Source organism: Lissotriton vulgaris, chromosome 8, assembly GCF_964263255.1.
Source record: "Lissotriton vulgaris chromosome 8, aLisVul1.2, whole genome shotgun sequence".
Classification (NCBI taxonomy): domain Eukaryota; kingdom Metazoa; phylum Chordata; class Amphibia; order Caudata; family Salamandridae; genus Lissotriton; species Lissotriton vulgaris.
In genome coordinates this window covers 439,117,665-439,134,535 of record NC_141696.1, presented here as the reverse complement: position 1 = coordinate 439,134,535, position 16,871 = coordinate 439,117,665, and the positions used below count along the sequence as shown (strand labels likewise).

General features: G+C 43.0%; 1 protein-coding gene across 6 annotated transcripts in view; it reads right to left on the bottom strand.

The window, feature by feature from the left end:
- The window catches only part of CRACDL (CRACD like), a 612,462-nt gene that overhangs the window by 511,214 nt on the left and 84,377 nt on the right, over positions 1–16,871 (bottom strand). For 4 of the 6 annotated variants that reach the window (XM_086934213.1, XM_086934214.1, XM_086934210.1 and 1 more), the window contains exon 2: positions 8,555–8,750. The gene's annotated coding sequence lies outside the window, so the exon portion shown is untranslated. Of the gene's footprint in view, positions 1–8,554; positions 8,751–16,871 lie in introns of those variants that run through there. The other 2 variants (XM_086934215.1, XM_086934212.1) reach the window with 2 other exon arrangements.

Genomic DNA, 16,871 nt, shown 5'->3' with positions numbered 1-16,871 from the left:
TGTTTCAGTTACTGTAATTTTAGTTTGTCTTTTTATAGGTTGTTCACGTAGGACATTGATCATTTAGGTTTAATTCCAGGCATTACATTGTCTCTTGTTCCTTTCGGGTCAAGTGAGCAGTATGATGGTATTTATCGCCTAGATTCCTCCCCTTTTTATACCATCTTTATTATATTTTAATAATTCCTCTCTCTTTCTCGGTTGCTGCAATTCTGTCCAGAGGAGTACCCTGTCACATAATGTCTAGGGGTCGAAATGTCAACTGTTCTATTTTATCCACATTTGTGCTGATGATGCGACTTTGAGAAACCCGTCCAATGTAGTTTTCTTTAGGGTTCTATGTAGAAATGTATGTCCTGTTGGTTAAGACTTTTTTGCATAATGGGCACTGTGTATTTTATGCACTTTTTTCTCTTATTTACACTCTCACTGCGCTGTCACATGTAGCACCTTTCTAAGGATTGGAATTATCACCTTACTCATGGAATGTATGGAATGATTAAACTGAAGAGTTTGAAAATTATTTCTTGTGGCAGCAGGGTCTTTGAATAGGATAACCCCAGCAAACTTATCAAACTTTTACTAAGTGATTGCCTTTAGAACATTGTTGCATTTATGCCCTCTTCACTGGTGGCAATGTCATCTGGGGCTTAAAGTACCCAGCGAAGTCAAATGTGTCTGATGGTTACTTCTATCTGTTGAGTCGTTAAACATGGAGATTCTTAATATTGGAGTGATGCCCCGGTGTGCATTAGATCGACACAAAAACGGTAAGTGCAGACAGATTACTCGAAAAGCAAACTGCAGCTGCCTGAATAGGCCCACGGCTTCCATTCAACTATCCATTCTTTTATCCATCAAATAATCCTTCCAGTCACCCATCCATCCTTTTACCTTTCTGTCCATCCACCAGTACATCTATCGACCTGTCCATTAACTACTCCATCCATCTGCCATACTTCCTTCTTTCGAACCACAATTTCCATCCATACATCAACCTCACTTCCAGCCAACCATGCATGCATCTTCCAGCAAAACATTCCTATATCCCCCCACACCTTTTTACAGTTTTATCATTCCTTTCACCATTCTTTGCATCCACTCTTCTTTTAACACCTTCTATATATAGCTCATTTCACCCATACATCCTTTCACATTTACTTCCTTGCAATCTTGCACCCATTTGCAGTTCATCGGTTCATCCATCTAACACTTCCTTCTTTCCATCCATACAGCATCCCACTTCCAACCAAACATGCACCCATCAATACATTCCTATATCCATCCACCCTCCCAATTTTTATCCATTCTTTCATTGTTCCTCGCAATCTTTTAACTTCCATCCATAGATCCTTTCACTCAAATATGCTCTAACACTTCTATCCAGCTAACCATCTATCCTTTCACCCTCACATTCTTTTTCACCCTTCCATCTATCTTTTTTCTCCATTCCATCCATCCTGTCACCTTTCCTGCCTTTCTGTCATTTACCCTTCTTTCACCTTTCCTTCCTTTCATCGTTCGTGTTTCCTTTCTTTTCACCCTTCCTTCTATCCCCTTATTTCTTTTCCCTATCCAGCCACCTTTCTTTCTATTCTCCAGTTATTACTTTTTTTATAACCTTTCGCTCTTCTTCTTGCAGTTTCTATTTACTGCTCTCTCTTCCTTCTTTCTCCTTCACTGTACTTGCCTCAATGGTGGTCCATCCCTCCCATTGTATTTCCTTACAGCATTATATATGAGCTTCTGTATGCGGACAGAGGAGGTCCATAAATAACTAATCAACATTTTTATAATCCAGCTTGCCAGACACATCAGATCCACCAGCAACTTCTGCTATCGCTGCCATGTGGTTTAAGTACATGGGTATGGAGGGTTTCACAACGTCATTGACCACGAACCACCTAAAACCTAAAGGCCTGCAAGACAGAAATCGTAATGGTGCTGGATCCCATTCTAAACTGATCGCTCACTGGTTTGTGAAAATAAGCCATTCACCGGCACCATCAAAATCCATAAAAATCCTTGGAGTTATCCAGGAGGCACTGATATTGACGATACAGGCAAATCCAGTTATGACATCCTCCTCCAGTTGTGAACGTTCCACAGTGTAAGACTCCTCAGATGGATCCTCCTTTTCCTAGGATTCCCTCATTGGGTTCAAGCCACAGTTGCTCTTCGGTTGCTCTTCTCTGATGACACAGGCAGACTCTACCTCTGCTCTTCACTATACGTGCTACACAGACATCAAAAGGTGCAAAATGGCTCCAGTGGAGTAGCCTGAGTCTCATGAGCCCTAATCCAAGCAAGGAAAATGGGCTCCAGGCTAAGTATTAAAATAAAGATTTAACTGGATCACAGTGAGATAATGCCACCGCAGGACATCTGTGTCACTGCATCTGCTCTTTTAATGTGAAACCCACTTATGGGTCTCAAAGTGCCCCATTCAACCTTTCTTTCCTCCCTATCTCCATCTCCTAAATCACCTCCCCGCCTTTCATGCTGTCCTCTCCATGCCATTTTGGTCTCTCTTCACCCTCTTCTGTCTCTTACTCTTCCTTATCGCCTTCTTCTTTCTCTCCAAAATCATTATTTTTGGCCCCTTTTGTTCATCCTTACATAGATTCTCTTTCTCGTTGATCCTTAACGCCTTCACCCATTCGGTTGCGTTTTACTCTTCTTGCTTTTTATCTTTCACCTTATATTTTGTTTCCTCCTGTTCCTCTCCTACTTTTCGTTTATATCTTGTACTCCCTCCACACCTCCCCCACACACCCTCACAAACAGGAAAAACTAAGCCAGGCCCTAGGCAGGCTCTGTTTCTGAAAATTTCTGAAAAGGGTTACCTCGAATAACATGTAGCCTCTAGTGAATGTCTCTTGACAACGCGTGGTGTTACCACGCGGTAGGTAACAACGCCGTCCTTACAGCGACCGCATTGTTACCACGCATGGCTTTACATCGCAAGTCGTTTCTACGACTTGCACTAGATGGCGCACTGGACTTAGGAATAGTATAAATTACTATTCCTACTGTAGTTAGGAATGTGTTGGATTTTTTTGCAAAAGTTCTAACAATGGGGCTTTAGCTGGGGGAATAAAAGGATGATTTTGTAGGAAACTTCGTAGCTGGAGAAATTTAAAGAAATCATTTCTTCCCACAGCAAATGTATTTGTTAAATCCCGAAATGAAAGCATTTGATCATTACTAAACAAATCTCGCAAGTAGCATGTTCCTTTCTGTTGCCATCTATACATAGTTAGATCACAAAAAATTTCTGGTAACAGGCCCTTTGATATAAGGGGAGTGTAAAAGTTTAGTTTACATAGTTTCAGATGTTTTCGAACTTTTTGCCAGACTCCAAAGGCCGCTTTCAATATCTTATATTTTGTTTTTTTATGGTAACTGGGCTCTACAATCCTCAGAAAACTACCCTTACCTTTCTCACCCATAATCATTTCATAGATTGACGGAGTCTGAAAATTCTCCACTTCTACTCTATCTCCCAAAATTAAAGGGCTTATATATTGCAATACGGCAGAGAAATAATAGAAAAGAAAATAAGGAACATTCCATCCACCACATTCATTACTCCGTATCATTTTCCTTGATGCTTTCCTATGACATTTATAGCCCCATAAAAACCGAAAAGTACTTCTTTCTAGATTTTTAAAACAGAGCGGTTGGAATTCTAATGGTATTGTGCGATACAAATACATATTTTATTCAAGTTTAATTCAGGAATATGGTGATGATTTAGGACAATGCCAGCTGAAATGGGCTAATATCCTAGGTATACCTGATGTTGATATTCTGCTTTCGATTAAAATGGCTTCAGATTGTTTAATTGATTGTTGTTGATTTAACAGATTGTTGAAGCAGGCAACAGCTCTAAGGAACTTTTTCTTATTCTGCAAAACTTCATAAAGCCCACGGCATGTGAAAGTTCTGACGACTTCTCACAGGATCTTTGTGACAACATCTCTCTATATTTTGAAGATAAAATTAACATCATCTATGAGAGAATAGTAGAAGCTAATGACATCAGCAAAAATAACTCCAAAACGTGCTTAATTACAACCTCCTCCACATACAATGAACCTTCTCTGACGTCTTTCCCTTCTATTGACCACACAGAGCTCCTTATTCTTTGCAACCACATAAAAACAGGTTCCCCTAATGACCTACTTCCAGCTAAAATGGTTGGCTCTCTGATCCCTTTATTAGGCTCACACATACTTGAAGTGGTCAACATCTCCCTCAGGACAGGACAGGTCCCGGCAGAATGGAAAAAGGCAGTGGTGAACCCGATAAGGAAAAAGACATCATCTCCCTGGACAGACCTTTCCAACCTACGTCCTATCTCTCTCCTACCTTACCTGGGCAAAATCACGGAGAAGCACGTGAACACCTATCTCTCTCAACATCTTGAAGCGACGGACGGCCTGGACTATTCTCAATCTGGGTTCAGGCCGAACCACAGCACAGAATCAGCACTCCAAACAGTGACCAATAACATCAAAATGGCACTGGATGATGGTTGCTCTATGATTCTGGTGCTGTTGGATCTTTCCGCCGCTTTTGATACGGTGTCTCACAAGGTGCTTCTCCATCGCCTAAGGGAGGTGGGAATAGGAGGAGAGGCTTACGCGTGGTTGGAGAGTTTTCTGTCCGGGCGTTCCCAAGAGGTTAGGCTGGGCTCCCATCAATCCACCCACAGAGAGCTCAATAAGGGGGTGCCACAAGGCTCTTGTTTGAGCCCCACACTCTTCAATATATATGTGGCCCCCCTAGCCAACCTAGCAAGATCTTTCGGGTTCACCCCCGCGTCGTACGCGGACGACACCCAACTCCTTTTTCCTTTTAAAAATCTCACACCTGCAATAAAAAAATCTTTTGCAGATGGCATGAGTGCCATTGCAGACTGGATGTCATCAAATTGTCTGCAATGTAATGTCGGGAAAACCGAAGTTATGTTGTTCGGTCAAGCGACGACACTTTGGTCATCAGAGTGGTGGCCCCAAGAACTAGGTCCTGTCCCTACCCCTAATAGCAAGGCCAAAAACCTAGGAGTACTATTTGACCAACAACTCACTTTTAAGGATCACATCAATCAGGTAGCTGGTACCTGCTTCCGGGCTATCGGGATGCTAAGGCGTGTTTTCCCCTATCTACCAGACCATTACAGGAAAACACTGGTCCAGGCTCTTGTTATCAGTAGGGTAGACTACTGCAATGGTTTGCTCCTTGGAGCTAACGAGGAGCAAATCAAGAAACTACAGGTTATACAAAATACTGCAGCAAGGATTGTCATGAATGCTCCACCTAGGACACCTTCCGGCCCCCTACTGACTCATCTACACTGGCTTCCTGTGAAGAAGCGAGTTCAGTTCAAGACCTTATGTACTATACATAAGAGCTTAATAGGGATGGGCCCCAAATATTTCATTGACATCTTTCAGCCCTATATCCCAGGGCGCTCTCTGCGATCCAGCAATCAGCAACTGCTGAAGGTGCCCAGAGTTAAGAAAGCCAGGCAGGGTGGCCGTGCATTGGCTCATACCGGACCCACACTCTGAAACACACTACCGCTGGACCTAAGATCCATTACCAACCATATGAACTTCAGAAGAAATCTAAAAACCTACCTGTTCCCTACCAACTAATGATCATATTACATCTGGCTACACCTCTTGTTCTCACTCTCATTTGCAGTTATAGCGCGGAGATACCCCTTCGGGAGTCTAGTCCGGCGCTTTATAAGCATATAAAATAAATAAAATAAAATAATAACAGGGATGATGAAATCACAACATTTTATGTGTATTCATAATTTGTATTATACCCCAAGTAAAGTTGTTAAGTGGAGTACGACGACAGGTACGAACTGCAGTCGATGTGGGTTATTTGCAGCTGATGAATTGCATATGTTTTTTTCTTGTCCTAAACTTTCTATCCTTTTCCAACATATGGAATTTTTTTAAATCTATTATTCTTAAATGTGAGATTAAGATAACAGCAGAGTTGCTGTTACTAGGTATTGATCATACTGTTACTAGGTCAAGATCAATTTCTTATTTTTTATTTCTTTGCATGGCTGCAGCTAGGTCTTGCATTACTAAGGAATGGATCAGTTCGGCTCCGCCGTCTTTCTTTATGTGGCGTGAAAAATGATTGTTTATGTATAATATTGAATCCGCTATATATAAGTTGAAGGGGGTTAAAAAAAGAGCTCTGGGGGAGAAAATTTGGGCACCAATTGCCGAATGGATTTAAGTTATTATGCTGTTTGATTTATATTCATATCTTTGTCACAAGATGTTATGTTCTTTATGAAGAATTTGTCTTTTTTTTGTATTAGTCATGTATCGCTGTATTTCCTTGCAATAAAATAATACAACTCAAAAAAAAAAAAAAAAAAGGAATGTGTTGGATTTAAAATCCAACAGATTCCCTGGTGTTGCGCCCCATCGTGCGCAAATCGTTGAGACGACTTGCGATGTAATGCCATGCGTGGTAACAACGCAGACAATGTAACGTTCGCGTTGTAACCTACTCGCATGGTATTACCTGCGTTGAAACCACTGTTTACCACCTCTAGTATAACCGCAATGGGGCAGGGCAGATTGGGAACCCTTGCAACTGGGGCCCTGTGCTACTGATCCGATTGCACCAATAGTAACTATGTCCCTGAGAAGACTCATTCATCTATACCATCCTGGCAGTTGCAACAGCAGGGGTCACTATATTTCGGCCACTCCATTGGGTATGACATTACATTGCAAGACTCATTCACTCCAGGTCCGTTTTAAATTATGTTTTTATAGCCTTGGAGCCTGCCATAGAGGCTCTACCGGCCATCTAAGGCCTGTTCTAGCATTAAAGGCCTGAGCCGAAGGTGAGGACTTTTCACAAGGGAGCAGGCCTTTAATGGCCAATACATCCTGCTACAGAGGGCTCTAAGGCTATTAGAACATTCTGCCCTATAATGCAGAATGTTCTAATTTGTAAAACAAAGGTCTCATGGAGCCCATGGGAATTGAAATCCCCCCTGGCTCTGTGAGGCCTTTATTCACAGCAGCAGCTGTGAACAAACATTGGAATGTTTATGTGCCGGGCTTCTACCAGACATTAGAAGCCCACAGCACTCCATTGTCTTTAATAGAGAGCTCAACATTCCAATGTTCTAATATATTACATGTTAGCATGCTTTTACTGCACAAGATGCAGCGATATAAAAACCCATATTACAAAGGGAACTATAAAATATGGAAAATAATGAGAGCATCCAAACCAACCCGCAGAACATTACCACTGCCAGGACTACTAGTATTTATACAGCATGGAAAAACACATTAACCAGCAAGACTTTAAAAAAATTGGGAAACATTCAAATGATGCAGCACATCTCTGGCACCATTAGTTTCATCTATTTGAGGTAAAAAAAAAAGCAATATGTTTGTGAAATCTACAAATTATGTGAAAAGTGTGCTGAATCCATAATTATGGGGTAAATGCTGCAGCCTCATAATAATATGATTGCAATGCCCCTCACTATAGTGCATTATTTTATCAACAATTTGTTTATGATAGGGAAAGTCTAATTCCAATCTAAGCACACAGTTATCTTGCTTTCAAATGAACAGACTTTTCAAGCTAACTACCTCAAGCTAAACATGTAAAAATACATAACGGGTAACCTTTGCATTAGGGGTCTGAATTACAGTCTCACGGTTATGATTTAATTTACAAACCATGATATTACAGGAACCACTCATACAGGCACTGCTCCCCCTCACTCAAGCCACAGTAATCCTAAACAGCGTCTCCAGCCCTGTTCCCCGTCAGCTGTGTGTTGTTCTGCACGACTCCCAACTGTTCCCATGGGACTAGCCACAAACATGCACATCTCCAGCAAGCCGTAACTTCTATCCTAGCAACGTTCCTCAGGACATATCACGCGTATGCCTTAATGAAGGCTCGCCATGGCGGGATTGACCAGCCTTATGGCTCAAAAGCTTCTCATCCTCACTTGATCGAGGCCCATTCCGCTTTTATGAGCTCTGGCTTGCTAATAACTCAATAACTGGACACACAACTGGCACCACTGTGTAAGTCAACAGATGACACTGACAAAACCAACTCTTTTGAAGGAAATTACACACCCCATTATAATACCTCGAATCCATTTCTCACGTGTTCTTGCTCTGTTTAGCACTAGAATACTCAGTCCTAAATATATGAGCTCCCTGAACATACCTAGTTTGTATGTTCAGAAATATCCATACACACAGTTACAATATATGTTTACAATTCTTCATTATTAACATCATTGTCAAGCTAAAATTGCACAATACTGCTCACACCAAACAGCTACCAGTTGCAACCATGGTCTAGGCCTCTAGGGTAACATTTTCTAGGGCCAAGACCCAAGATGAACAGGAAGTTCATTGGTGGACAATCTGCCATCCTAAGAAGTAAAGGTTTGAGTGAGCCTCATGAGGATCTAAGGAAAGGGTACAGAAAAAAAGCATGATCGGAATTTAGCACTTACTGTGGATTCCCAACTTCCGCCAGCAGATTCAAAGGTGAACCAGAGGTGAAGCAGCGCAGGACTCAAGCATTTCCTGGAACGATTCCAACAGTAATCATCTCGCGCGACCTTTTCAGCTGACGTAGGAATGACCTCATCAATGCCTCACTGCACGTGCTTTGGGTCCACACCCTTCCAGCAGCGGCCAACCAACCTACTTCAGCAGAAAAATCAGTGATCGGTTTTAGACACCATACCATTAGTAGCATATTGTTTAATTTAATGTAATGTATTTAACATATCAATTATTATTCACCAAATGGATAAAAAGGTCCTATGCCGACAGGAGGATATAATACACGCAGTTTTGCAGAAGTGTTCGTCATTTATTCGGCGCCCTGACTAAACTGGATTTAGCAATTCGTACGTTTGAAGTATGATTATGCCTCATGACATATATTTACGTTTTGAAATGCCTCGGGACACGTCTGGTGACTGAACTGATCATAATACAGTCTGGCTACGTGTTTGCTCCGTGAGGAGCCAAACAAACATAATATTTCACAGCCCTAATGATACGTCTGGCAGCACCTTGCAGCTTAAGTTTGAATACAACTATAATTACAATATCATCTCGTGAGCTTGACCTATGCTTTTATGTTTTTTGTTAACGTCTTTCTTCTTTGCTGTTCATCCAACAGTTGCAGGTTACTGCATTCCTAAGCGACGTCTCTGGAAGAAATAATTTCATTTATAATTAACCAGCTCGTTTGTTCCAGTCACGAAGGTGAAGATTTGAGCGGGAGAAAAATAAACTGACTGGAACTGAACCAGTGCTTAATCGCGCGTGCACACACGCTGATAAGAGTGTCAGGGAAAAAAAACATGACTGATAGATTAAATAGCATACCGCCCGTCACAGCCTAGAAGCATTTGTTTGTGAAAAACGAAAATACTTCCTTCTTGCGCGGCCTGTCACCTTGTGGTGCCGAAAGGCTTACATGTAATGTGGCTGCATTAAATGAACCGAAGACGATCACATACAATTGTATCTCATACATATCCATTCAGGGTTCAAATGAATCAAATACTGTCTTCTACGGAACTGAAAAAAGTACCTTGGTGCCGGACACTTGACTACTGGTATAATATGTCAACGGTCAAATGGAATTTGAAGACATCTTTGAACGTCCTGCCAGCCGAAAAAATAAAAAACTATGGGGCACATTATCAAGAACAGGCGATAAAATTATCGCCGCTTTATCGGCAGGAAACTGCCGCTAAAGCAGTGATAATGGACTTGATAATATGTCCTTGTGAATTCTCATAGCAGTCCAGGTTCTGGTGTTAACCTGGGCTGCAATGGGAATTCACAAGGGCATATTATCAAGCCCATTATCCTCGCTTTAGCAGCAATTTCCTGCCGATAAAGCGGCGATTATCGTATCGCCTGTTCTTGATAATATGCCTCTATGGGGCATATTAGTAAGGGCAATATCACCGCTTAGAGGGACTTTTTCCAGCTAAAGTGGCGATATTTTTATCTCCCTATTAGCAAGCTGTCGCAAACAGCAGTTAGCGACAGCTTTTAGGCGATAGCTAAAGGTTTGGGGCCTGCTTTGCATGTCAGCGATATTTATCGAATGACATGCAAAGTGGTCGTACCCACGCTAACACAGCTATCGCCTATTAGCAAGGCATGCGAAGTGATAAAAAAATTTGCACTAAGCGCGATTATCTCTATAAACTAACGCCTGCTAAAAAGTTGACTTACCTGTATAGTCAATGGGGAGTGGATTATCAGATTAAGCCCCCATTGGCGTTAATGCGAGAATATCGCTGGATTTCCAGCGATATTCTCGCATTTCGCCGCTATCGCTGGATATTTTAGCACAATGCAGAAAAACGTTGCTAATAGCATGTTTTCTCTGCTAAAATATCCAGCGATTGCCAGCGATAAAAAATAGCGGGTAACCACGTTTAGAGATAAATATCGCTATTTCTTGCTAATAGGCCCCTATGTTATGCCTTCAATTTTTTTTTTTTAGAATCTAGCGGATCTACATCGACAGTGTGTACACCCAGAAATAAAACTGCTATACATTGTTGATGAAAATAAAACATAGAAATAATGGGGCCTATTCCCAAATGCATTCTGGTGTATATAAAGTAGTACACATTTAGGTACTTTTATATTAATTTGTAAATTGCCCCAAGCAATCTAAAATAGGAATAAAATGAATATTCTGTGTGAATGGTCATAAATGATTAGTGCATATATAAAGGACTGTGCCCTATTTGCACATTTAGCGATGTGGAGTTAGATGTTTCATGGTCGTATCAAAGGTATTTGTGTACAAGATTACTCCTGTAGTACTCCATCTAGTACTCATAAATGTATTTGTGAACTGGCTCCATGGTGTGTGCTTTAGCACACCTCTGGGGAAGCATTTGTTCCCTTGAGAAAGGACTCTTTCCTCAAATGCATCTTGTTCACTAATGTCCATTCAGTTTAAAAGTTCTTGCCCTAAGTCCCTGTACCCTAATATGGCTTCTGCAAATAGTATTTTTGGCTGCTTGCCGTGCTCAATAAACTCACTGTACAAGTCCTCAGAACTGCTGAGGAGAAGCATGAAGTCTGAATTGATCCAATGAATGCATTTAAAGAAGCGTTTGCAGAAAGCACCTCAGGCCCACGGCTTATTTTGCCAGTGAAAATCAATGGCTCCTTTTTGCCCCAGCTGATTATTTATTTATTGATTTAAAGGACTCCATGACATAGCGGGCCCTTGGATAACAGGATGCATTTCAATTCTATGTATATGCTCTTTCAGCCAATCTTCGGTCACAGGGGATCTCTAGTGATCCTGCAGCGTGGTATCTGCCCCTGGGAGGACTTGTACTCAGGGCTTTATCCACTAGAGGATTCTGACTGAACAGCTCCATTTGCATCCTGATATTTCTGAAGGTGGAGAGAGAATGCACAGATGTGGAATGGGTATGTGAACAGTTCCACCTTTTTAGGTCTCGGCCTGCGAAAGACTGCGCACATGCGCAGTCGAGCTGGCGAGATTTAATGAGATAGCTGGATTTTCACTAGCGAGTTTAAGCCCCGCCCCTCTTTACCATTGCCTGGCGTCACCGTTCATGCTAAACGGTGGCCAGCCATTGGAGAAGAGGTCCTAGTGACGTTCCTCTTTCTCTGTAAGCCCCGTCCTTTTCAGACTGGCTTACTTGACTTACTGCTGCGGTAAAAGCTTTCTTATCTTCTTTATGGGGCGAAACAGATGGCCCCATAAAGAAGATAAGGAACCTTTTACCACAGCAGTAAGTCGGGCTCTAAAAGAGAAAGCAGCACGTCGTGGCTGCCCGACCTCGTTACATATTTATCTTTATTACAGTGATGGCAGGCTCTTGCATTTCTCTGCATGCAACTCGCGTGGCGTTGGTGCCGGCAGTTCCCCTCCTTTGACTCCTTGTGCATAGTTTGCCCTTGTTTATACTTTCCCTGCATACACCGTTATTTATGTATGTGCTGTGTAGATATCTCTGGACAATGCTTAACCCTGCGCTGACCTTTTCTTACGGCTGTGCTTGTTTCCCTGGTGGCCCCTCAGGTTTGACCTCTTGCAGACTTCCTTTGAACCGTCCACGATCTCTTGCGGTGTCTCCTGGGCTTCCCAGTTCCCTCAGCCCCTTTCCAGGTCTCGGGCTTCTCGAGCGCTCTGAGGCACTAAAACAACCCTTGGCATTCAGTGGAGCATGGCGGTGGCTGACCTGACGTGGGTGTTTACGTAAGATGCTCCTGATAAGGCGTCATTTGGACTAAGCACCAGACAGATCTGTAAGCATGTGATAGAGGGGCTAATCTTTTGCCAGAGAATTAAGAAGGTTGGCATTGTGTGTAAGGTCAGGTGGCAGTTTCCTTTGACCTAATTCAGGACCAGGCCGTAAAAAACACAAGTACTGTATGTTGCATACAGGTTTCTTGCATTACCGTTCAAAATGGGTAGCATCGCTGCAGTTTGGGCTGGGTTGTTCCTAATGGAGCAGAACCAGGACTGATTCGGCTCTCTTAATTGTCTGTATCGAGTGGCGCAGTGGGTAAAAAAACATGATGGAAATGAATGTGGCCCCCAGCGATTGCCAGGGACCGAGACTTTGAGCAAACATTCCACCCACCATTAGGGATGTTGACACCGTTGGTGCAGCAGGCGCAGTGACACCGGGGCACAGAACCCGAGGGTCCCATTAAATCCTGATAAACCTTTATTTACTACCCAAATGCCAGCCATAGCGGCCATTTCCCTTGCTTGTACCAGGGCCCATGGTATCTTGCTACACTACCGCCCATCATAGCGTCTTGTTTTCAAGTTACGAATCTTGCATAAGTGATACAGCCGCATGCTAATGGACTGAAGAAGAACACGTGGTATCAAGGCGCACCAAAGCCCACAAAATAACTACTTGCACAATGTTTTTTTGTGTATCAGTCTGCACTAAAGCCTACTGTGTTTGTTTCCACCAAAATCATAGCACATGGATGAATGACGGGCGCTTGCTGCTGAGGTAGATAGCCTGTACTCCACCTGAAGGATTTCTACTTAGCCCTGATTTCACGCGTGTGAGTTTTTGGACCTTAGAATTTTTTGGGCCATTCTAAAAAAAGGGAATCTTTTATGGCTAGAAAAACACAAACGCAGACCAATAGGCTCCATAACCGACCAATATCAAGTTTAAAAGTGGCACTGGAATTCTCCTCAATGCAGTTTAGTTACGACAAATACCCGTCTGCTGCAGTTGGTGCCACTATAAACCCTTTCTTACTGGTTAACTGGAATGTCCATGAGGGCTGTGCATTATCTCTGTTAGGCTGTTTTTACCTGTGTGTGCAGGGATTGTTTTAGTTTTATAGTATAGTGTTTTTTTATCTAACAATTAAGAGCTGGTTATCAGGGCTTTTTGTTGTTCTACTGTGTGTTACAGTCTATAATATTCTTCTGTCTTATTATTGGTTCACTACAGACTTTTCAAGCCAGGCTGTAGGACAATAACGATGACCCGTCTTCAAATACACATGTGCCCTCGTCCTTGCTGCACCTACCAAAATAAGTATTTTCTTTTCACCAAAATATGTATTTACTTTCATTTGAAATTAGAGACGCAGTCTATACATTTACTGATCCATGCTTTTGCTATTTTTCATCGGCATAATCACAGGATTTCATTCACATTTGAAGACTGCAAAGTCAAGTTTGTGTTCCATTTTCCTAAATCAACCCACCGGAAGCCTCATTTGGAAGCAATTGTAAGGCAGGGGCAGGTGGAAAAGCCATGTCACTAATAAGGCCCCAATGGTCAATGAAAGTGCTTGTGAGTCAAAAGGAAAGGAGGTGGCAAAGGGACATCCCGGCTTCTTTGTTGGTTGCAGGTCAGGAATTTAGAAATGATGTGGGACTGCTTACTCTCTGTGTGACTGCTTCCGCTCTCGAGGGCAGGCTATGAAAAATGCCCAAAGTGGATGTAGCCCATTTCGGTACACTTCCAGTGTGAGTCAGCGTGCATATTTTTGGCATTATAGGGCACTGAAAGTGGTTCCGTTGCCGCTGCATGCCCCCAATCCCTCCGACATCCTTTCACAAGGTGCCTCTCTGGATAATATTTTGACCCCATGTCAGCTCACCACAAAACTAAACGCTGCGACACAGAACGCAGCCCAATGCAGGCTGCCGCCCCTGCTTTCACTAATGTGTGCAGGGCAGAACTGGGGAAGCAAAAGCTGTTCTGGCAATATCCAACCAGCCCCTTCTCCTTTCCCCTCCTCACACATTCTCTCTTTTTCCGTCCTTTCACTCTTTCTCTCCCCTTTTTCTTCTCCCCTCTCTCTTCTCCCTCACTAATTGCTTTCTCTCTACCAGCCCCCCTCCAGTCTTTCTCTTGAAGCCTCAGTGCCTACTGCAATTTGAAAGCTGGGGAAAGTGAGAAAAGTACTAGAGGCTGCCGTGTATTTTAAAAACAGCAGTGGAGGCTCCTCCTCTAAGGCGTAGGAGCGTCGCCCCCTGCTTTGCAGCAGTGAAATAAAGGGGGGCGTGCAGTAAAATAATTTGTACTCGCTGGAAACCCACAACCCACACCTGCAGTGTGAGAGATAGCAGTGTGTATGAGAGGCTGCACTGTGAGACAGCATTGTATGTAAGAAAGACAGCAATGTGTGAGAAACAGCAGAGTGTGTGAGAAAAACAGCAGAGTGTGTGAGAGAGACAGCAGTATGTGTGAGAGAGACAGCAGTGTGAGAGACAGCAGTGTGTGTGTTCTAGGGAGAGCATGGTGTGTTAGAGACAGCAGTGTGAGAGAGACAGCAGTGTGAGAGCAACATCAGTGTGAGATACAGCAGTGTGTTTAAGAGTGACAGCAGTGTGTGAGACCTTTTATTTATGTTTTGGTTTTTGAAACAGAAATAAAACGCATTGTTATTTGCAATGTCAATAGCTCAAACTTGCGTAAATACAAGACCTATTTCTTAGTGGGAAACACCTGAGGGGGCCCTCGGGGATGTATCGCTGCAGGGAATGGGTACTAGGGTGGGGGAGCGGATGGCTCTCTTCTCTTTATATTTGCCTATTGAGTTGCAGAAATGCTCTCTGGATACGCTAGATTTCAGGATATGGCAGTAGTCTCAAAGTCGTTATCAAAGGAGGGGAGGGTGATCAGTCGATCAACAGGGCATTATTTACCACTTAAACAAGTGGAAGGTCCAGTATCAGCCAATGCCCCCAAGTCGTGGATGTAACAAAATGGGTAGCTAAACTGTTCCTGAGAGAGAGTTATGTGTATTTGGCGTGACCGGGGGTGTACATGTGGCACCCTAGGGCATCCATTTTGTTGGATGTATTTGCCTCACACACCCGAATGGGTGTCATGCTTCATCATTGGCGTTGCTCCTCGTCGGGGAGGCGGTGCAATCCCCGACGGGCTCACCTCAAAGAGGGGCTCTATATCGGAGATCTTTTTATTCCAACTGCCTTATGGTGAAGTGCGGGTATGTGGGAAGATGGGATCAATAGCCTGTAAAGTGATTAAAATGTAGTAGGGAGTACCAAAAAAGTCCTACTTTATTCTGTGGGTCTCCCGCTACGGTTAAAAACGTGAATCCAATTCACTGGGTACCGCCTAGTTAGGTATGGTGGCACTAGATGAAGATGGATGAAGAACTGGTCAACATGTTTCTCGCCTAAGGAATTTATCCACGATTCATCAGGACCTTAAGAAGTGTGAAGAGTGTGGAATATGCAGTCATTTAATCTCATGCTAGTGTCATGTGTTAAATGCAAGCAATAAAGGTTATGATTTACCTCAGTTGTCTTATCCTATGCCTGAAGTGGGGAAATAAGAATGGTATAGCAAGGTTATTCACATTGGATCATGGCATAAATACTGGTACCATCACGCCAAAAATACACACAAAGTGTCATGCTAGTGAGTATCTACTAGCTCTAGTGAATCGTGGCTGCAGCTATGCAGCGTGCAGTGAGCACAACACACCAACCAACTATGTTAGAAGAAGTGCTTGATGATAAAATAAAGGTATACACAAAAGGTTGAAAGTAGAATAACACTAAAACAAAATATAAAAACAGCAGTATAATGGGAGACATCAATTACTTGGTGCACATTTATTTTTTAGAGTGCTCACTCAAAAATTATGGTGAAATATCTGGGGTCCATCCGTCTCACCTAAGGGTCAGGGATAATGTACTTCATGAGTACTCAGCGGTAAGTAAACGTCAGGGGAGAGCCTTAGGATGTAACTGTAGGAGGAGGAAGCATATGTTTATGACAATACCAACAATGGAGGTAAAGTGCGGCTCCTGTTCCCACATATGGGTTAAGGATCTATAATTTAAGGCTAGGGATTCAACCCGCCAAAAAGTCTGCCAGGGTCCGTCTTACCTCTAACTTCCTGCATTCCTTCGTGGAGACCTACCCATCGCCGCCGAGCTCGGATAGATAGTGGAGCTCGGCGGCGCCCGTCATTTCTAGTTGTGAGCATCGAGGAACGGTGCGTCGCTCTGCCCCTTCGTGACTGTCACGTGATGCGTGTATCCGTGACGGCCGCCATCTTGGAATGGGAAAAGGGCCGTTTACAGAGCGTTTTTATCAAATCAGCCCCAATGTAACAATGTTATGTTCCGATCCGTATATTGGAGTCAACGTATTGCTAGACCTTAGAGTGGATCATGGTATATGTATAAACAGTGTATACCAACGGTGTCAGATGTCTCGGTGTATTTTTGGACACAAATCACGCTAGGTGAGTAGTCATGACAGCGTGGGGTAT